At 42.4% G+C, this 23076-nt stretch overlaps 1 protein-coding gene across 2 annotated transcripts in view; it reads right to left on the bottom strand.

Moving 5' to 3' along the window:
* LOC135420137 (contactin-3-like) overlaps positions 1-13637 on the bottom strand; it is a 103116-nt gene extending 89479 nt beyond the window's left edge. For both annotated transcript variants that reach the window (XM_064667166.1, XM_064667167.1), the window contains exon 1: positions 13505-13637. The gene's annotated coding sequence lies outside the window, so the exon portion shown is untranslated. The remainder of the gene's footprint in view (positions 1-13504) is intronic.
* Between the last annotated feature and the right edge of the window lie 9439 nt (positions 13638-23076).

The following is a 23076-nucleotide window of genomic DNA, read 5'->3' as shown; positions in this document are numbered from 1 at the left end:
ATTTTATACACAGTTTTCCCAGCATTTTCTGCTTCTTTTGAGATATCTCTATCCTGGGAACGGAGGAGCTCGAGAGAAGAATTCACCAATTTCAGCAAGGAACTGAGCTTCAGGAGATATGGCCACAGGTACCCTTAATCTATCCTGTCTGTGATTATCTCACTCAAAGTCACATGCAAGAAAATAATCCCCTGCAGCACAGAGCACTGATGTGAAAGGGAAGAAAAGCTCAGAGTCACAGCTGAATGGTTAGAGCTGAACCCATTTCAGCACTTTTTTTTTCCCCTTCTACTTCTGGAGACCAGGGCAGCTTAATCTGCATTGATGTCTATGAAGTTGCACTCAAAAAGTTATTCAGCCCAAGAGAGTTTCCTCTCTTATGGCTAGAAATAAAATGCTCAAATATTTTTATGCAAAGTTTTTTTTCCTTTTTTCTTTTTTTTTTTTTAAAAAGAAACTATGAGACATTGCCTGAAAACTTGAATACTGCTTTTCAGCCAAATTTCAAACGAGTAGCACAGTTATTAACCCAAAAGTGAGATTATAAGACAAAAAAAAAAAAAAAAGAACACACCAGAAGGCAAAATAATACCCATTGGAGACAGTGCTAAAGCCATTACAGATGTTCAGTTGATTAGTGTGGCTGATTTGCTTGCACATGTCAGTACAGTAACATAATCAAACCATTTTATGGTTACTATTAAGACCACAGAATATGGTAATTTATTTATTATTTTTATTTTGACAGAACACTTCACCACCTCCTTACTTTCTCTCTGTTTTGCCCCCCATTCCTGTTCCCTTTCATTAATCCAAAATTAATGTGAATATTAATTAGATACACACTTGCTTTGTTAATTTACTGCTGGAAGAGGACAGTTCCCAGACCCCTATGATGGGAAGGGGAAGAAGGAGAAAGCAAGATGAACAATGAAACAACAGCAGTTAATCTCATTTTTCGCATAATTTAGATATTATAAATTATTATTTGGGCATATTTGTTCCTCATGTCTCCATAATTTGGAAAAAGCAGAATACTAGAGGTTAAATTTCCTGTGAGTTCTCCTTCACTGACACTAAAAGAGGGTCTGTCCCAAGATTAATGTGTGCAAATACAGTTGATCCACCAAAAGCAGCAAAGAAAGAACCAGACCTGTTTGCCAAACCACTTTGGAACACCTCTTTTATCCCTCATCTGTAACGAGGCCTCACTTTTAGGGAGAAAAAAAACCAACCCAGTGTTTAAATTACTTAACAAGATCTCTTTAAATATCAGCACAAGGTTAGATGTGATAAAGACTATATTGGCTTTGCTGGATAAGTTTGACAGCTTCGGTCTAAAAGGAAAAATCCAAACAAAACTGGAAAGAGCAGAGAGTTCCACTGAGACAAAATTCAGTGGGGATGAACCTAAGAATATTCTAAAGTACTAAAAAAACCAACAACAACAACAAAATCAATTTCTTGATTAGGAACTAAATTTAAATTAAGAAGTCTCTGGCAGAGGTTTGAAAAACATGGAAGGAAAAGGAGACGAGGAGAGAGGTTAATTGGTTTGTACAGTATTAAGAGTACCAAGACACAAAATGTCCTTGGCAGGAAAACAAATCTGCAGAAGGGTGACACAGAGCCCATGGAAGGGGATGGAGAGACAAACAAATTTAATTTTTGAGGTTCAGGAGTTTTATTTCATTATTATAATAATAATAATAATAATAATATTGCTCTGAGGTTATTCATGGCACCAAAGTATGTTTGAAATACAGCTCCAAAAAACCTACACTTGGAGCATTCCTAACCAAAAAACTCCACTTTCCAAATATCCCTTTACCTTTCCTTCAGAGAGTAACAATTCTTTTCCACCATGTCTAACAGCAAAGTAGCAACGAGCCCCAGGCCCGAGAAGATGCTGTTTTTCTTTTGGATCTCCAAGGTTCACTTCATGTCTTAATGCACTTGGTGTTGCTCTCGCCATTAATCCTGTCCTGCTGACCAAGAGAAAGTGCTTTTCCAGAAATGACCTCAAACGAAATTCATAATTCTTTAAAAACCAATAAACCCACTGAGCCAGAAAGCTCAGCCCTTCTGCAGTGGGCTACAAGCACACAAGCTGCTTTAGTCCCTTCAGCCACAGGCACTTCCACCTTTGATTTAAAGCACAGAGTGGAAACTGTTGATATCCCAGTTTAACAACACACCTGTGTTCTGAGCCAGGAGAGGAAGGAAGGGGCCAGAAAACACCAGAAGTCCTTCATGAAGGACTTCACACTAGGGACATGCTACATGAATTTAATCCATCACTAAATTTGGTATTTTCCTGTGCTAAAACCAAAGCAGCAAGGGCTGCTGGACAGCCCTAATACTTCTCCCTAAACCTCTCAGACCTAGGGCAGCATCCCACAGCATTCTGCAGATGTTCCTCCAGAAATCAAGATTTTCTGCATTACATTTTTCTGGAGTTGCCCTTATCAAAAGAAAATGTGCTCTCTGAGGAATGGATATATGTGTGCATCAACACATGGATTAGATGAGTTCTCACTCTTCCTCGCAGGGAGAAGCTCTAAGTTGAACATGAAATTTGAATAGTCACATCTGTCACATACAACATGAAAGGTGCTGCAGTTGGTAAAATATTTGGGACACCTCTGCATCCTTCACTGCACAGGAGAGGGAAGGTGAAAATCAGGACTTAGCTGAAACAGAGCCCTAAAGAATATATTATGCCTGGCTTGAAGTGGTACCAATAAAGCAAGAACAAAGCATGAACTCATCTACAAAAAAATCCCTGGACAAGAGTACTTGAAGCTGTGACTACAACTAAGTCATAAAAAGTAATTTTAATTCTACAAAGGCTTTTGAAGAGTTTTTTGATTAACCAGACCATTAAATTCACCTGACCACAGTGAGTCTAGGAAGCAGGGTTTTTTCAAAGCAGGGTTTTTTAAAAGGGACTTTCAAAACTTCTTTCACTTTCCTATAATATTAATTGGATATACATATATTTGACATCATGGAGAAGAAAAATATTATAATATAGCTTTGTCAATTAATGATAAAGCCTTGCTGGGATTTTGTTTCTAGAAGTACCAGCATCTTTCAGGTAGAAAAGCCTAAGGTATGTAAAATACATCCCAGTGAAACAGAGGGCTGTATTTTTTAGAAGTCCCCTACACAATGCAGAGAAAATACGTGGAATTTATCAGAATAATACATCACTCAGGAGGATTTGCAAAGGAACCAGATAAATAACAAATAATTCCGTGCCCGGAATTATAGTTGCCTGCATCTATAAAGCAGAGAGAGGAGAACAGGGAAAGGCTGAAGGAAGGCAGGTTTAGATTGGATATTAGGAGGAAATCCTTCACTGTGAGAGTGGTGAGACCCTGGCACGGGTTTTCCAGGAAGGCTGTGGACTCCAAATCCCTGGAGGCTTCTCAAGGCCAGGCTGGATGGTGCTTGGAGCAACCTGGTGCAGTAGAAGGTGTCCCTGACCATGGCAGAGGTTGGAATGAGATGAGCTTTAATGTCCCTTCCAACCAAAACCAGTCTATGATTCTCCATTTCCACACGTTCATTATGAGTTAAACTTAACTAATGTAGAGTGTCAGTGAGTTTTTCCATCACTGCAACATTAACATTCCTTTTGTGTAAATAAAAAACCCAGAGCAGCTCCCTGCTGCAATCCCTGTTTGTATCTCAACTTTTCTTCACATGAGCCATTTCACTACTTCAAACCCCTCTGCAATACTATTGCCCAGGAAGCACAGGAATAAATCAATCTGAGAACAGTGTGTCCATTACCAACTTTAATTAGGCTTATTGGACAAGCTCCTGAGTCTTTTGGAAAGGAAAAATGTGGATCCCTACAAATGTAGAACTAGAAGAAATTTCCATTAGAATTGCAGGCAGTTCTCTGTCTGCAGTGCTTGTTCCCCAGACTGAGGCACTCAAAATTTTTCTGAAAATACGGAGGAAATGCTGATTTTTCTCTCCCTGCTGCAGGGAGGTGAAGGCTAGGAGAAGATCAGCTTTGTTACAATACTGTAAAGGGGCATAAGGATAGAGAGGACTATATTTCTTCTGCTTATTTTCCTAAGTTACCTGCAGAGAATAAAAGTAACATTCTTCCCTTCTGGGTGATGTTGTATGCACCAACTAAAAATTCCAAGCCCGGTTCTCTTAAAGATGTCACTCCAGACATCTGGAGTGCTGGAATATTATCTGCTGGAAAGACAGCATCCTTGGACACTAAGGGGAAGTTTGTCTGTGTCATTAGGGATTTATGTTTGAGACTGACTTGTAATTCTTTTCAAGCTGGAAACACCTACCATGACAGCATCCACGGCTCTCAAAAAGGCAGCGGATACCTGGTGAGGAATTAAAGGGATTTAACAACTCAGATCAGAACTCATGCCTACTCTGCATTAAGTAATCAAGACTCCATCTAAGAACAAAAACAGACTGCAGAAAACTTCAGGTTTAATCCCAAACCTTATCACTGCTTTCTATCAGTTTCATACATTTTACTTTTGCGTTTTAATTTTATATTCACAGCTATGCAAAGGCAGCTTTTTGTTCCTTCAGGATAAGACACAGGCATGAGCAGGTAACTGGGCAGGTTATCAAAATCTGCAACATCAGGATGTTCAGATGCTGGGGGAAGAGAAGATTGTATGTTAAAACAGCTCAACACCAAGAAGAACGAGGTGGTGGAGCTTTGCAACTTCCTTAAGCTGCTTAGCTTCAGATAAGGAGCTTATGCAACTTTCTTAACTCTGGAGAACATTCAGCAAGTGATATCAAAACTGTTCAAGTTACACGTGGGACAGATACTTCATGAGTACTGTCATTCTGCCCTCTTACCACTGAAGGAGTGAAAAAAAAAAAAAAATCCAATTCCCCCCCAAAAAACCACCAGCCCACTTCAGTCAGGTACAATTTAATAGAGTGGTGAGTCCCACAGTTGTTTTCCTTGATGTTTGCCATACATGACATGGGACACAGCATAGCAAGCCCAGCTTCTGAGCAAGAGATTATTTCACATTTCTAAGTGGAGCCTGACAAGGAATAAGCTACTTTGTGGTCATCTACAAGTACTTGTGGAAACGACTATAAATACTATGGTTGTTCTAGTCACCAAACAGACTTATGGTAAGTTGTTTGGATTTTTCATCTGAAAATAAACCAATCAACCCACCACGGATCTAGTCAAGAGTCCTCATGGGACAGGACGGGGAGAAGTTCAAAGCCTTGAAGTCTTACAACAGACTTGAAGAAGTTCCATCAAAGCTGGGAACTGAATGAACGAGAAACAGGAACGACTCTACAGTCCTTAGAAGTTGCTGAAGAAAAACATGGAAAAAGCTGAGAAGAGTCCACGAGCCTTTTCTGGACCTCGGTGACTTATGGAGAGGCAGAAAATGCCACCATCACTTCCAGGGAACACACCAGTGGTGTCACACACCAGGCCAGGGCACCACTCAGCTCTCCAACCACGGGCTTCTGAGGGCTGTGGTTTTGAAGAGGAAGGTGTGTTTCTTCAGGAAGGTTCAACTTATTTCAGCTGTTTTGTAGGAGGGATCTGCATCCACAGAAAAACTTGTTTCCAAATGCACCCAATGAAATACTGGAACTTTCTAGTCCCTGGATTTTAGTGTGTGAGCCACAGTTACGTGGCAGGGAAGAGCTTGCTATAAAAAGTGCCAAGCAAAACCCACTATTCTCCTGTTATTCTTGAAGAAGAGAGGACGAAACTCTACTTATTCTTCATTTAACAGTCAGAGAAGAACAGCACTTTTAGATATAACACCTTTTCTGTTTACATTTTAAGCTTATCAAGGAAAAAAGGTGCTCGAGGAGACTAAACTGCAGCTTTTAAAGCATTACAAGCAGAGCTCTTTTCCAGAGCCATAGCAATTTGTATTTTCTTTAGCAATACGAAAGCAAAAATAGTCAATGTGAGATTCAAAATCCAATAGTTACAAAAATTATAGCGAGAAATTGAAAAACTGCAAGATCTATAAACAGATTAAGGTAAACATCTAAAAGGAAAACTACAATATACATGCAACCACTTCAGCAACTGTATTTGATTCTAGGAACTGTCTGCCAGTTCTCTCTAAGGCTTCAAGGCTTTTTCCACTATAATTTCAACAGGATTTTCAGAATAGGAAAGAGGTGAGACAAGCAATGAGAGGAACAGTGCTGTGTGAAGAGGTAGACCCTCAAAAATAGGGGAGAAGAGCAAAATAACTCTGGTTTACATTAATTTAGCTACTTCTGGGACAACAGCTGACTCTTGCTTAGTCAAGAGGAGAAAACAGACAAACAAGTAAACGCCCAAGAATGGGAGAAGGGTCACACATGAGCAGCTGCTGCCCTTTATCTTGTCAAGAAGAAAAAAAAATCATTTAAGTGCACTTCCAGTGTAGCTGGGCAGGGATGGCAACAGAGCTCATGGGGCTGTGTACAGAGCCCTGGGCTAAGCACAGGGCCAGGTAAAATGGCACCCAGCCCAATGTTAAGGGAAGAAAAAAAAAAAAAAAAGAGTTTTCAGCATGAATTTAACCAGCCACCTCCTACCAGTTTTAGCAGAGAGTTGTTTGATCAAGTAAACACACACACCGAGATGATCTTTAGTCCAAAACAACAAGACACATTTTCTCTGGTGTAAAAAGTTTAGTGTGCAAACAGATGCTTTTCATACACCACCTACACACACACACCCCAACCTAGTGAGTGCACAGAACAGCTCTGCAGCATCGATAAATCTCTATCCAGAGGAGAAGCACATTGCTAAAAACATACATTTAAATGTTCAAACTGATGTGAGGGACTGCACAGCTGAAAGACCACAAACCACTGGAACTCGGGGTTATTCTGATGTTAATAACAGAAGGGAAATGCACACATGTGATAGGGTGTGTGCTGATAGCTCTTCATCATCGGGGGTTTTTTTACAGCATTTGTTTTTAAGAAGCGCAACAAACATTTCACTGTTGTTATTTCATTTTCCAGCAGCCTGTTCCCAGAGCACAAGACACTTCAGAGGTAAAGAGGTACTGGTGGTCAAGCAGTGACCTAGCAGCAAGGCTATCAGCCTATCCTCTGCTTTATAAATTACCCTAATAACACATATATGCATAGACAGCCCTTTCTTTTTATTGTCATTTACAACCTACATCAACACACTTGGCTGAGATGTTAAATAACCCAGGATGCTGCAGAGAGCTTTCCTCCCACTCAGCTCTGCCCACACAACAACCTGCACTACACTTGCAGCAGCAAGCACTTAAAAGTTTTCATTTAAATGAAGAAAGAAGTCGCAGAAAATGCTGATATTTTAGTCATGAGCTTTTGATGTAAAAACTGCACATGTATGTTCTGCCAACACACAGTTCCACTGCCCAGGACCACCAGGGGCTACTAGGAGATGCTCCAGCATCTCATATGAGCAAAGGAAGACCCTGTTTCCATGATTTTAGAAACAAACTGGTCTCCACCAGCAGGACAGATGGATAGGCAGCACAGACACATCCAGGTGACTGCAATCAGCCTTAAGAAGCCAGGATGAAACCAAAACATTTCACTACATGCAAGAAAATAAATGATGGTTTATGCATCAACCATACCAGCTGAATTTTCCAGTTTCTCCCTATAAAATATCTCCACAGTAATACATCATTAAAACACTATTTTTCATCTCACAGATCTTCCTGGCAATGCCAAGAGACCCCAACTTCAACACGTGGAGCGTCTGCAAGGCAGAGATGCATGATTGCTGCAAATGAACTATGAAAATCAGCATGCTTGCAAAGCTAAACAGAATTCATCATTTACTGACCTGCTCTGGATTGGATTAGACAGGATTGCTCCTTATGTAGTCAAGCACGTTGGAAATTACTGTCCTGACCTCAGCACAAGCACAACAGAAGCTGGCCATGCTTTACATTAAGTCAGACTGTGGAAAAACAGTTGATTTTCCCTACCAGTTTACTCCAAAGAGAGGTTTACAGCTCCAAACAGCTGTAATTTATTATATTTTAAATTCCATAAGAGACCTAAACATGCTGAGCAATAATACTCCTCAGAGTTGTCAAGGCCTATTGAACTGAAATACACTTCCCACATCAGGACCACGGCACTGGGATCTCAGCAGTGCTAGAAGGACAGGATGATTTTTTTTTTTTTAAATGAGTCAGTACACAAAACACAGGAATAAGGAGAAGTGCAGGTTTAGAATAGTTAATTCCAGGATAGCCCATTACACTTGGATTAAAGTGGTGATGGAAAAGTAAACTGAATTTAACCATACACTTTCAATGAAGCTCAAACTACTGTTTTGAAACTACAGTAAGAGTCAAGACTTCTCAATTCTCTATTATAACTGAATGTACAAGTGTGTCTATCTCCAACTACACGTATCAAAACCAAAGGAACAGCATATAGGAATAGATCTGCAGTAATAGGTGGGAAACCCACCCATACCTGGTGCCTCTGGAACCAGCTGGACTCCACAGCTTCCCTGGCACTGCACTACACAAGTGACTTACTGTGGTTAAAAAAACCACTTTATTTCATTTTCTTCATTTAAATCCAGTGTGGAGGGATTAATTTGTAACAGCTGACCCAGTTTAACCACTCTGGACTGCGATCAGAAAGCAGAGACACCTGCCCTCCCCAGACACACCTGGTGGAGAGGCAGCACAGGAGCCTTGCTCCATCCTCAGCTGTTGGAATTGGAACATATTAGGGAGCACACAGGTCCCCAGGGTGGCAGGGAGGTTGGTGGCACTGTCCTGTAAATCAGATTTCCTTAAGCTCCTTGCTGCTCACACCTGTTCACTCCCTGCCATCACAGCTTGTGCCTCAAACTGCAGGTCAGAAATGTAATATTTGTATTTTCCAGCATCCAATACCTGACTTACAAGAACTTCCCATACAAGTCTAGTCATCCCTGCTGTTCTCTCCCTATTATCTGACCACTTATTCCAAAGCCTTTTACAGCCCATGTTGCTCTGTCTCATTTTCTGGGGTCCCACCATCCTGGTAGCTCTGGAATCATAATCACAGATGAAGTTTCTCCTGTGTGCAGTCAGGATTAACAAAACACTAAAACACACATCCATGTTTCAAATATTGTCTGTTCCCACTAAATAAGTTTTTCCAGGAGAGTACAAGCAATCTGCAAGCACAACTTCAGGAGCTCCCACTGCTGTTTCCCCCAGCTGGAAATGTAGCAACTTTGCCAGTTTATTATTTTTTTATGTTGATCAACAGACATATTTTTCAAGAGAAAGATACTTGGAAGTTATATAGTTTGGGGGGAAAAAAATCCCACATCAGTTATACCAAACAAAAGTATCACTGATTTTAAGGAATATCATTACACTTGATTACATCTAAAAAGTGAAACTTCAGTAGCATAAAACTGCTCTTTCAAAATAAAGGCAATGCTATAGACACCATGAGCTGTATTTCAATTGATGTTTTCTTAGACCAAATGTCAACATGCAGACTTTAGATTTACAAACAAAAAAACCTGCATTATTTCATCAGCTGCCCACCTCCTTCACTCTTCATTCAACCACATACGAGACTGAGAATCTGTAAGAGTTTTGAGCTCCTGACACTCCCCTTCCCTCTGTATTAGCTCTTTTCTTTGTATTAGAAAGCACACTAAAAATAATCTATGTATAGTAAATTTTAGCTGATTGTAGTCACAGCTTTTTCCACCCTTCCCACCTCTGTTACTCAAACAGTGCTCTCCTGGATACGCTTTTGCTTGAAAGGCCATCAACTTTGATCTGGTTTTCATCTGTCTCAATGGACAAGAGAACAGTTGTGGCCTTTGGAGCACAGAATCAGTGGTTGTGAACAGCAAAGCACTTCTCAGTTCATGCAAACCTGCAGCCTTTACCTAATCCTTTCCTAGTTAAGGCACGTTACCAGGTGCCACTGATGATTCTTTAATTTTTTTCCTCTAATTCATTCTCCTACACCATATGCTACAAAATGTAGATATCCAAATCTACTCTGAGAAGTTCAGGCTATGACTCTAAACAGCTTCACTGAACCCAAGGTGGGGATGTCAGCACAACAGAGGGCTACAGCTCTACCAGCTTCATTTTTCTGCATTTTAGTTGGTTTTTAATGGGATACTCACTGACTGGGCTTTCCCTGGTTTGGCTGAGAGAAGCTGCCTCTGAGGAAGACCAGCTGTAGAGCTGCAAAACACCAAACAAACACAAAGAGCTGGGACACAAAGAACTGCTGTCACCACAGGTATGTTTTGTTAAGGACAGCAGTGACAAAGCAATCACTTCAGAGCACGAGCACCAAGGCAAATCCATTTCCAGAGACTCCTTCTGTGAGAGATTCAGGTCTGGAGGACCAAACCTGTAAGTTCCTCAACTTCTTCAGGTAAAATTGATTTCAAAATATCTTGCCTTTTAATCCATCTTGACATCACCCATGAGCTTAAGAAACGCTTCCATTACAGAAGTCCCTTGAATAAATCATTTCTCACCACTTGTACCCTCAGTAGTGTTCAACTTCAGTGAGTGCATACATCCTATGGGACTATAATCCAGTGTTCACTGGTTTCCAGATATGAACTAGAAGGTTACGTATTTGCCATGAGAACAAGACAGACCTCGCTGCCAAGTTGAGCACCAAGAAGGGTGAAAACTAACACACACAAAAAGTAACTTCACAGGTGAACAAACTTCGCCTTTTCCTTGCTTTTCTTGTAAATTAAGACCCATTTTGTAATTATTTCTCAGGTCATCCAAAGTCTTCTTTATACTCAGGAGGGATACTCACCTCCAGCCAGAGTCATTCCTCATCACTAATAACTTCCCTCTCCCTGCAGGCTTGCTCAGACAACAGCCCCACACCATCAGAAATGCATGAAAAATCTTGTTTGCAAACTGCACTTAAGCTGTGTCTTCTGGTATCAAACTAAATCCTGATAATCTCTTACACACATACAAACCCATCAGCTTATGTCACCTGTAAGAATCAGCCTCTTCCAGGAAGAACAGCAAAAAGACTGACTCTATTTGCAGAAATCTCCCGCTGCAGTATCACAATACCATTAAGATGTTCTTGTGGTATTGCAATGGGAAAATTCCCACAAGAAACAAGAAATACCACAAGAACATAAACACAAACAACATCAAAGACAGCGAGTCTTGCTCAGAAAAAAACAAACAACCAAACCCACCGCCCCTGCAGAGCGGTTGGAAGCGTTTGTGGGTGGAAACTCCAAGAGAAGCATTATAGAAAAGTGACATGAAAATATGGCATCGCTCCTTGGCTGCGGTGACGTGATCTCTAGGAATTTAAAGGACGAGTTCCTTTGGTAGGTCTGTAACTCGCACATCCACAAGCCCAGGGATTTGCCAGCTGGACACACGCATCAGCTTCTGGACAAGACCCTAACTCAGGTCACAGCAGCTTCAGAGCTGAAAGAGTGCCAGAGCTTACCACCATTCCAGAGCAGATCTGAACCCCACAGGCTCTCAAAAAAAATCTCCTGGTTTAACATGAAAGGTACCATGTTTCAGATTAATCAGGCAACCTCTACCTGATGCTCTATTCATTGAGCAACCAACCAGCTTTGGAAAAACCTCACTGCAAATGCCAGTGCCAACTCACAGATCCCCTGCTCCCTCGACACGGACCCAAGCGGTGCCTCCCACTGCTTTACATTCCCAGAAAACACCAACGCTTCCAGGTCCGAGCCTGCAGTTCATTCCCTGCAGTGCCAGGCAATGCTGAGAGTAATAGAGAGAAGCAAAACCACTGTCAAGGCTGTAGGAGCCCTGATGAACAAGGGAAGTGCCAACGTGGCAGGATAGAGACCTCAACTGGGCATCGACGTGAAACTTCAGCCCCAACACCAAACCAGCAGCATTTTAGCAAGAATTATTCACCTTCCCCCAACTACTCCCCTCAAATGCTTTCACAAATTTATTGGCCAGATTAGTATGGCAAGTCTCTTGCATAATAAATAACTTTCTGGAACGATTCCACGTGGAGTACACTTTTAATGCTTAAAACTTAGTTCAGCATTTCCATTACTGATTTTAATAATTTGTTCATAACCTTCCACATACATTAAAAAAAAATAGATCACTGAAGAAACCTGGCATGCAGCTTAAATCATAGTTTAAGTTTCTCTTGCAGAATACCACAGTCAATACTTTGCAGAGTTTGCCTGCCCTTCATAAGGACTTGAATGTTATTTTTACATTTTTGCACTCATAATAATGACAATATTCCCCTCATACAAAACAAGCACTTTCAGGACAGCTAGAAATCAGCACGGAAGTCATTTTGGGGATGTGTCAATGCCACCAGGAAGGTAATCGTGACTAACCAGCTTGCACCCAAGGCTATTGCTGGATCATTTCACATCAGAAATGAACTGATCTCTCTCCGACGCATCCAACAAAATGGTGCTGGGATTTAGGTTAATCAGAGCCAGGCACCACGCTTAATTGGCAACAAGGTCACACAGCGATGCTGGGGACGTGAGCAGCTCATACGCAGTAAGGTGTGAGTCATAAAAATCAAAAAAGTTCCAAAAGAGAAGGCAGATCTCTAGTTAGAGAAGGAACAGAGCCGGCAAACCCTGCAGAGAGGATATTGCAGAGAGCAGAGGGAAGCGGAGCCGGCAGCTGTGCCGAGCCACCGAGCCACCACAGAAACTTCGCGTCCAGCTCCATCTTCTCCCCCGTGTCCGAGGGGAAAGTTCTGGTTTCGTCAGAATTTGGTCAAAACTCAACGGCCCCGAGTGACGTGCAGAAAGGGCACAGTCATTATTCACGACGAAAAAGAAAGAGCTTTTAAAAACGCCTCGTACGGAGTGGTGTGGGAGTTGTTTTAAACCAACACGCCAGATCCCCACCGGCATCAGAGCTGGGGGGTGGGAAGCTCATGCACGCGCCTTCTCGCATTAGAGACAATTAGTCCTTAATTAAAAGCAAAGCCAGAGCAGCGCAGCTTTAGAACTTGAGCAACTCTAGACTCGCTTAACACAATTTTCGAGGAAAAAACCCTCAAAGATCCAAAGGCTACGCCAAGCAAGAGACTACCCAGACCGCCGGCCATCGCAGCCCCGGGCGCTCTCCCACCCCCGGGGACCCGCGGGCGGCTCCGGGAGCATTCCCACCGGGAACGGGCGGCGTCGGGGGAGCTGCGGGGACGGGACGGCAGCTCCCGCAGCTCATACGATCAGCGGGGATCAATCAGGCGCTGCAGGAGCACGGACCGAGCAAGACCTGGCACAGCATCCCCCCGAGCCCGGCGCGGACCCTCCCTGGGGGCACCGCTGCGATCCCAGACACGGAGCCGTCCCCGTGTCCCCGGAGCTCCCCCCGGCAGCGCTCGGAGCATCCCCCGGCCCCGCTCCTCCGCTCCGTCCCTCCCGAGGGACGCGGGGGCTCGGCGCTCCCCCCCACCCCGCACCCCAACTTAGTTCCCCGGAGTTGCCCACCTGCCGCCGAGCCGCCCCCGGCCGTGCCCGCAGCCCTTCCCGGCGGAGCCGCTCCGGGTAATCCTGCGGCTCCCGCGGCTCCCGGCGCCTCTTCTGGAGCGGCGCTCGCCGCGCTCCGGGCGGCGGGGCGGGACCCACCCGATCTCCCGCCCACCCGCTCCGCACCCACCGCCCCCGGGCCGGCAAAGCCCAGCCCAGCCCAGCCCAGCCCAGCCCAGCCCAGCCCAGCCCAGCCCAGCCCAGCCCGGCTCAGTTCTCCCGGGGATGCGCTGGCGTGTGGTGGTGGGTTCCCCCAGAGCCCCCTCTGGAACCCACCTGGGGAGGGTAAATGTGCTCCCGCAGCGAGCTTAGGAATGACGGGGAAAGTTGACGCGATACAGGCTTAAATAAAAACTACCATCTAAATTCTGGGCTGGAAGCCCAGGGAAAGAATCAGGTTCACGTAGGTCGCTGTGCAGGAGCCGGATGGAGGTTTTATTGAGTCTGGCTCCAGCTCATCGCGGTATTAGAGCTGTGCTGCTGTAATTAAGGCTGAGCAGGATTTCTTTCAGTCCCTTTTCCCCCTCTTTTTTTTTTTTTTTTTTTTTTTTTTTAGCGGGTTATATAACAAATAGTACTAAGTTTCCTGAAACCTCTCTTATCTTTCAGCATCCCAAAGCACAGGGAAGAGTACATTATAATAAGTGTGCATTAGCCTGCTGTGCTTCAGTGGAAGCCAAGTTACACCAAGGATGGCTTTGGCTTCCTACCCACAGTGAAGTGTCAATGCAAGACAATCAATCACAGCACCACAGAATGTTTAGCGTTGGGAGGGACCTTAGAGACCATCTCATTCCACCTCCCTGCCATGGGCAGGGACACCTTCCACCAGCCCAGGTTGCTCCAAGCCCTGTCCAACCTGGCCTTGGGCACTTCCAGGGATGGAGCAGCCACGGCTTCTCTGGGCAACCTGTGCCAGGGCCTCCCCACCCTCACAGGGAAGGATTCTTTTCTAATATCCCATCTAACCCTACTCTCTGGCAGTGTGAAACCATTCCCCCTTGTCCTGTCACTTCAGGCCCTTGTAAATAGTTTCTCTCCATCATTCCTGTTGCCCCCTCCAGGCACTGGAAGGCCACAGTTAGGTGACCCTGAAGCTTCTCTTCTCCAGGCTGAACAATCCCAAGTCTCTCAGCCTTTCCTCCCAGCAGAGCTGCTCCAGCCCTCTGATCATCCTGGTGACCCCCTCTGAACTTGCTTCAACAAGTTGATGTCCTTCCTTTGCTGGAGACCTGCCCAGAAGGGAGAAAGGACTCGATGACTGTCCTGTGGTTCATAGAGGGATCTTGGACAGGGTGGGAATGCTTTGCTCTCTGGGCATCGAAGCGAAGGACATGAGGAAAACAGTTTTCTTCTTCAACGAGTAATATTTAAGTCACTGCCACTTCTGTTTCCCTTTCTGTCCATTTTTGTTGTGAATTATTGAAATGCTCTGGCTGGGAAGTGGTGACAGTCTCCTCTGGGGACTAGGAGAAACTTGCACGGCATCTGTTGACCCAGACTTAGTGCAGGAGCCCTGACCTGAAAAGATGTCCTTACTTTTCTGTGCATGTGCAAGTCTGTAATTAAGGAATGTCCAGCACTGAAATGTAGCCACTTCTGTAATGAAATGTGGCACTGATCTGAGGAAGGGATGTCAAAAAATAAATTATCTCAGAAAAACAGGATGCATTTTTAATTGGCAGAGCGTGGTCCCGTTGGACTCATAGAGCTGATAGAATTACAGTGATTTAACGAGTTACTGTACAGGAGCTGAGCACTGAGATTTGTACCAGTACGGTTCAGCTGAGCCCTGGCACGGAGCAGGAACGTGCACTCAGCCTGTTTGTGTAGCTCAGCTGCTGTATTACAGTCTAGTAACTCCACCACATCCCTAAACCTCCACTTTGGGCTTTTGCCTAGAAGATAATATTAACTCTCGGCTACTATGGCACAAAGAATTATGATAGGACTGGGGTCAAGCCTTAGTTTCACAGCAAACTCCAGCTCAGGTAGGAGTGTGGTGGCTGTGGACGCCTCTGTGGGGCAGTGACAGCACAGACCCAGGAGCAAAACCCGAATGCAGATTTGGCTTCCTCGGAGTTCTGCTGTTCGGAATTCACGACACCCGATTCACTGGGGCTTATGAGAGCTGACAAGGTCATGGCCCTATGGCACAGCTCTCCATGTGGAAATATCAGCTTTAGCTGTGCAAGGCCAGTGTGAGAACGATAGCCTGTATTTTTATGCTTGACCGACCACTGAGGCTGTTAAAATTTTGAAAATGCATTCTGCAGTTTGCCTTCCCTGGTGTCCTTTGTCACCTCCAGCCTGGACCCACAGTCGGACTGCTGCGGCCAAATAATACATTTTTTCAATTTCAGTTAAGTCAAGGACTTCAAATTCCTATCATAGGTGTCGAGTTACACCACACAAGAGATGCTTTTATTTTAAGTTTGTCAGAGAGGCACTTTATGAGATTGTGAGGTCGAAAAGATGACTCTAATCTTTGAGATGACAAGTTAAAAAGGACAAACCCCACTCTTTCCCTCACCTATTATCTAGAAACCCAGGCATGTAGAAACAGCAGGTTTGTAAGTGTTTTTCCTGTATTTATTTCAGAAAACATAGCAAACCTGCAATATCCTCACATACCTACTGAAGGTAAGCAAGTCGTAGACAGTAAATTCTCTGAGGCTGCCTGGCATGTTTTCACACAGTACCTGATCCTGTGATGCCCTTCTGCCATCTGGGGCTTCTGGACCAACTGCAATATCCATGTGCAATAATAACAACTTAATTGCAGGTCTCACACTACTTCCAGCTAATGATTTTTTTTCATTTCCACTTGTCATTCAAACATCCCTGTCGACGTGTCTCTGAAACGATATGTGAAGAACAGGGATGCTTCTACTCTAGTGGCGTGTAATTAACGCTTCCTAAGAATTAAAGTGGGGAAAAAAGCACTTTAATTTATGAGCACAGGTGTAATCAGGTACATTAATGTCATATTTAAACTTACTTAAATGAATATAATTTGTTTTGAAGACCCAACTTAACCTTGTCCATCCTGATGCCAGCTGGTGTAAACCTGAACTATCAAGTGAGCTCTTGCTCCTATTAGCTGCACCCCCCTCACTGCTCTCTGCCATAGTTGCTGTGTCTATTTTATGTATTTTCAAGTAATATTTCTCTTGCCATGTTCACATTTTCAGCACATGGATTTCCTGTAGAACTCTCTGTGTCCTGCTTTGACGAACCTTGTTTTTAGATGGGAATTTAGCCACCAGTAACAAGTTGACTCAGATACACCATAAATTCCTCCAGAAAAAATCAATCATCACTTATCTCCCACCTGCCTTAGCTTTTGAAGACTTTTTCATACCACTGGCAGAAATACCAACTCACCTCAAGCTTAAGATGAATTTGTTTTGTAAAACACCTCTAGGACATTGTCAAAACAGGATCTAGTCAATGGGACTTGATGGACCATTAGTCTGATCTTAGCACTGACAATCACTGCTATCAGTTTCTTTGCAGGTAGATAAATCAATTAACTTAATCTGAAACAGCCTCTAGAAAGCAGAATATTAAAAATAAATTCAAAAACAGTTAAAAATATAGTTTTCTGTCTTTCTGTGTGTAAAGGTTGTAGCATCCCACCTTTTCCAATCATACTTTCAGGCATAATAATGTCAATGACAAAAATCTATGGACAAAATATGTGATGCTTTGGATGCAGTTAAATGAGTAGAAAATCAACTTTTCCCATTTATACTTATGGGAATCTTATTTAAAGATAAGTGCTTAATGTAAATTTAATCTTTCTAATTTTTAAGAAATGCTTCTTTCTTTAAGCCAACATCAATATCAACTAATCTGAGGCTTGATCTGCAGGCACAGTTAATAGATTATGCATTTCTTTCAAAATTGAAGTCAGCTGTAGTGGCTAGATTTTTTTTTTTAATATCTATATCACAAGACAGCATTCCAGTTCTCCAGAGCACAGGGAGATTCCTTGTGGTGGTGGTGTCACAGGAAAAGCTGCATTCACTCCTGTGCCTGGTCCACAGTCACCTCACATCTCACATCCTTGATGTGCCCACCACTGACACCAATATCAGCCGTGCTCCTCGTGCTGCATTTTGTCCCTGTTTTGGAGAATCTTGCTCTCCATGGGCTTGGGAAGCATTATGTTAAAAAGGATAGTGTTCTCAGGAGCATCCAGCAATGCTCTGGTCCAATTTCCCTGAAGTCGATGTTAACACTTCTCTTGGCATCAAATCCAATCGATTTAAAATTCCCATTTCATTGTCTCCACGAGCTCCAGCTCGTGCTAATAAATGGAGAGTGTAACTGGTGTTTGGAGCAGCAGGAGGGAAGGGCCGGGGGGGAAGGCTAATGAGAGGCCCTGTCTGTATTAAGGAAATTAATTATGTGACTGGATTAAACTGTGGCATTGGAAGCCTCACTTTGCCCTGACACAGACTATGTGCATTAAAGGTTTATGCTGCTGTAATAACCACAGCAGTGGTGTTATATGGATGCAAATGTCCTTAATGCAGGCAGGACCTACATCAGACCACAGTGACTAATCCAAAACCCATAAAAGAAAGTGAATTATGTGCAATTGCGCCGGAGAGCGTGGCACAGAAAGAAAATGATAATAGGAAGGTTAAGTGCCCAGCGAGTGCAAACTGATATACAATATCTTGAAATCACAGAGAAAGAAAATTAAAGTGGTGAAATGATTTCACGTATAGGTAGATGGAGGCATAAAAGCAATCTGTGAACTCTGGGAGAGAGAGTGGAGTGAGAGTGGTACTGTCAGAAGTACAGCCTTTTGCCTATTAGAAATAAGTGGTGGGAGGCCAATTCCAATAAACAGGCAATTTTAGTTTCATCATTATTTCGGGTTTTTGTTTGACTCTGCTTTTGTGTGTCATTGAAATATTTGTGTATTAATAGACACCCATTTTAATAGCATTACAGTAATTTGAACATCTGCAGCTCCTAGGCATTAAGACACGATTAGTCCCCTATATTTCAAGTTATTTTCGCAGCACTTCTTCCTGATTTTGTCGTATCTATTAAAATGCAACAGATCAGTTCTTATCATTACCTATTAATTGGCAACCTTGAGCTGAAGTGTTAAGCAGAAACCAGCCTGATTGCCTGGAGGCCTGGCTGGCAATTCAGTGGAAGGCAAAGGCATTTTATGGCTGTCCTGAAAGCTGAGTGATGGGCTGGGTAACTTTCCTAATCGAATACAATTAAATACAAAATCATATACCCACCACCCATGGTATCCTTTGTTCCAACAAATTGCCTGATGTACTATTCAAGATTACTGAATATAGAACATTTACAAGATGGGAGGTTTTAATTCTACCAAAAACTCAGCTTAGGTTAGAGTTTTGTTTAGAGTACTGAGGAGCTCTCACGGGGCAGGAGGACTCTCTCTGGATGAGAAATGACTCCTCTCCTGGGCTCAGACTGACTTTTGAGGAGGTGAACACACAGAACAGAAATGAATTCAGAGCAGGTCTGTGAGTTTGCTGTTAAGGGTTAAGAAACCAAAGCAGCCATTGTGAATAAAGATGTGGTTCGTAAATCTTTCACCGGGAAAGAAATACTCCTTAAAAGCTCTCTGGAATGTGATCACTGCCAATATCATGTTAAGGAGGGAGGAGGAAATAGCAGGCTACTCCTCCTTCCCTTGTTCTTAGTGTGACAAGGATTTTTCATTCTACTCAAAAGAACCATATTTTTAAAGTGATCTCTGTAGCAGGACAATATTTGTTTGCAAATGTGATGCTGGGGTTTAGTTTTGTCCAAAGCTTTTAGTTCTATCTTGGAAATTCATGGCAGTCAACACACAAACCTCAGGAACTGCTTTCATCATATCAGGCATCAGCTGTTCCTCACACAGCCCCCTCTGTGCATCCATGGAGTGGTGCTCCAGCAGCACAGTCCTGTGTGTAGAATTTTAAAAACTGTCTGACACTTTCAATTTTAAAATAATAAAGGAGGTTCAGGTTTTAGTATTATGCAGTTGCATTCATGAGTTAGCTCAGGCATCCCAAACCTGTCTGAGGGGAAGAAAAGGTAAGTGCATTTAAGCCTAAACTTTGTCAGCAGGATCAGGTGCAGCCAGATAAGACAATGAGAATAAATAACAGTGACCTGTGAAGAAACAAAATAGAAAACAGCACACCTGAAAATAAACAAGGCAAAAAAGGGCCCCAAGAGCTTTGATTTGGTGAAGTATTTCAGCCAGTATCTATGTTTGTCTCCATAAGAATATACACTTTAATTCCTGTCTAGGTTAAGAATACTTTCCCAGATCAAGTACTAATAATTTTGAGATCTACAAATACCCTGATGAGAAAACCCTACAGTAATTGCCCCATCAGTAATGAATACAAATGGCCCTGAGAAAATGGCCTTTGAACAGGAAAAATAAGGAAAACAGCATATCAGTGACCTCCAACCAGAATGTTCTTGCATCTCGGTGTGAGGGTAGTTGTGAGTCTTAACATATCAAAAGCAAATTTTAAGATATTTAGAGAATTTTAAAATAAAAATGAAGATTTCTAAGAGCATTCAAGTTGATAATATTGTTGACTACCAACAACTCCTCCAAATTATGGGAATTGTGTTGGAAATCCTTAAGGATGACATTGCCATTCAACTAACACCCCTTCAAATACAAATGGGTGTCACCCTCTAATCAGCACCACAATATGGCTTTTTTTTCCTTCAAATTTCCAGTTGCTTTATCTTCAATTCTTTACAAGTTCATTAGTTTCAAATTAAAAGTTCTTTATTGTGAATGGTAAAGGAATAGCAAAAGAGGCTGTGGCTTGGATGCAAACCATTGGTTAAGGAGAAAGTCCTGCCACTCCTGCAGGACATGTGGGATTTTATGGCTTGAACCTAAAGGAATGGTTCTTGTGAAATTGGGCAAGATCCTCTCTGAGTGCATTCCCATAGCCCATGACTGAATAATGCCAGTTGTTGACTGTTCCTTTATCTTCCCAGCTGCCCCATTTTCCTCCCAGAGTCTGTGAGGAGCTGCTAGAGGAGGATGCTCTGCTGATCCCGAGGGGCTGTAGGACTGTGATTATCCCACTGCTTAAGCCAGTCACAGGGATTAAAAGCATTTCCAGGGGGGAAGAGGTGCCCAGACAACTGTTTGTTATTGTTTTCAAGCCAACATTTGGAAAGTCATTGTAGCTTTATCTTGTAAACACATCTGAGGATTGAGGGAATTTGGAGATGTTGGAGTTCACATTTGCTAAGGAAGTTTTTGCTCACTCTGATTTACCCTGCACTCAATTAGCTGCACAGAATGCTGTAAGAGACTGCCCACATGAGGAGTAAATAAACCAAACAGAATAGTTTGGGGTGGAAGGGACCTCAAAGCCTATCTCATTCCACCCCCTACCATGGGCAGGGACACCTTCCACTAGACCAGGTTGCTCAGAGCTCCATCCAACCTGGCCTTGGACACTTCCAGGGGTGGGGCAAAAACCTCCTTTTCATCTGCGGCTCATCAGCAAAAATGAGTGACAAAACAAAGGGAATCATTTTACATCGTGAAGGGAAATGGTTCACAAACTTAAAAATTGGGCTGAAAAGTTTACCCAGTCTGTGCTGAAGCAGCTCTTCTCTAGTACAGGAATTACTCCCGTTATTCCTATTATCCCTTCTAAGCTCCTGCAGAGCCAAGAGGCTCTGGCTCAGTTTCTGATTCAACCAGAACCTTCCTCAGGATGGTTGGGTGAGGACTTGATACTTTTAGCTGTGTTGATCCTTCCTGTGACCTTCTCACAAACACCATTTCTATCCATGGCTGGCAGTTTTCTGCATTCTTCAATAATTTTGTCAAACTTTTTCTGCCAGCAATGTGCTGGTTGGCTGGGAGATAACATCTCTAAGTTCAGCATTAAAATCAATCCAGTATCAAGTTCCCTACTCACTGAAATCTTGCATGTAGCTGCCTTCAAGAATTTAAAGATGTTGGGCAGAAAGTAGAAGAAAATAAGTTTCTGGTTTTACTGTGTTTTATTAAACTTTTTCCCACTGGATACTCTTTCTGTTAATTAATTTTTCCTTTACAATTTCAGGTAAGCTATTAATCTATTGACTTGAGGATTTTTCAAAGTCTTTCCAGAAATAAACCCTGGGATGAAAGAATCATAAGATATGCATGAAAAGTACTACTGTTGTTTTGTCATTTTCAAGCCCATGGTTTATACCAAGTCTCTCTAATTCCCTTTACATGGATGTCAGATGGAATAATACAACAAAAAATTACCCCAAGATTTGGCTTTCCATTGCAGAGGTGCTTTTGTACATAAAGTTTTTATATAAAATTTGAATAAAAAGTCCCAAACCTTCCAATTCCTATTATTTAAAAGCACTAATTAATGGGGGTTTGGGTTTACATTAACACTGCTTTTATTCCAATCATGCACTTCCATCTCATTACTTTTTGTTCCCTTAATCCCATTGCCCAAAATTTGCTTTCTGATAGTGAACTTGATAGGAACACTCAAACACTCTTGCAGTTCTGGAATGCAAAATCATTTAAATAACATTCTTTTTGCTATTAGCAGTTCCTGGATAATGCAACCAAATGCCGTGAAATGTTCATTATTGGAAATAGATGTATTTTTTTTTTCCTTTGAATTTTTAAATGGCCTTTATTATGGCACACTGTGGATGAAATAAATGTGATTTAAACAGGTATGCCCTCTACTGGCATAAAGGAAATAATGAAAAAAGAGAAAGCAACAGCGTATTTCCAGATGTTGTATCAAAACAGAGTGCCAAAACAAACTTTTTACTGTTCTTTTTGTTGTTTTTTTTTTTTTTAATTATGCTTTAGTCATGTTTGAAGGCTTAATTATTCTCATCATTAAATCTAGACACATTAATTTCTTCCAGATTTTTTTTTTTTTAATAAAAAGCCCATTTATGCTGCTAAGGCAGTATAAAAAGGCCTTGCCACAGATGGACATGGTGGGGATGGTGTGTTTACACCATTAAAAATAACTTCAGATTTATGAGACTTTTCAGGAGCTGTGGCATCAGCTAGAGAGCAGGAGAACAAAGCTGTGTGACAAAATCCTTTCCAGAGTTTGGAGCAACTTTGGAGCATTCATTTGCAACTCTGTAGGAATTGATGTATAATGTAGAATATTCAATTTCTGATAACACAGGAGAATTAAGACCTCACCCTCTGCTGAAACACTTCTAACCCATCCCTCCCTTCCATTTAAAAGAAAACTTACAATTTTCTGTCCTATTGAGGTTGTCAACTGGCATTAAACTGGAATAAGAAAGAAACAAAAACATTCCCTTTGGTAAGAAACTCTCGTGCTGCAACTTCCCAGCGTGGGCAGGATTAGTCACAGATGCTAATTGAAACACTAATTGGCATATTTATACCATCATATAAAATCCATTCAACACAGTGGCAATAATGTTGGTGTCTAAACCAGCTGCAGCATCCATGTGGAGAACAGCCACTCCACACTTTTAGC

Source organism: Pseudopipra pipra, chromosome 11 (genome assembly GCF_036250125.1).
Source record: "Pseudopipra pipra isolate bDixPip1 chromosome 11, bDixPip1.hap1, whole genome shotgun sequence".
Taxonomy (NCBI): domain Eukaryota; kingdom Metazoa; phylum Chordata; class Aves; order Passeriformes; family Pipridae; genus Pseudopipra; species Pseudopipra pipra.
The sequence above is the reverse complement of the archived record's forward strand: the minus strand, read 5'-3'. Positions and strand labels throughout refer to the sequence as shown.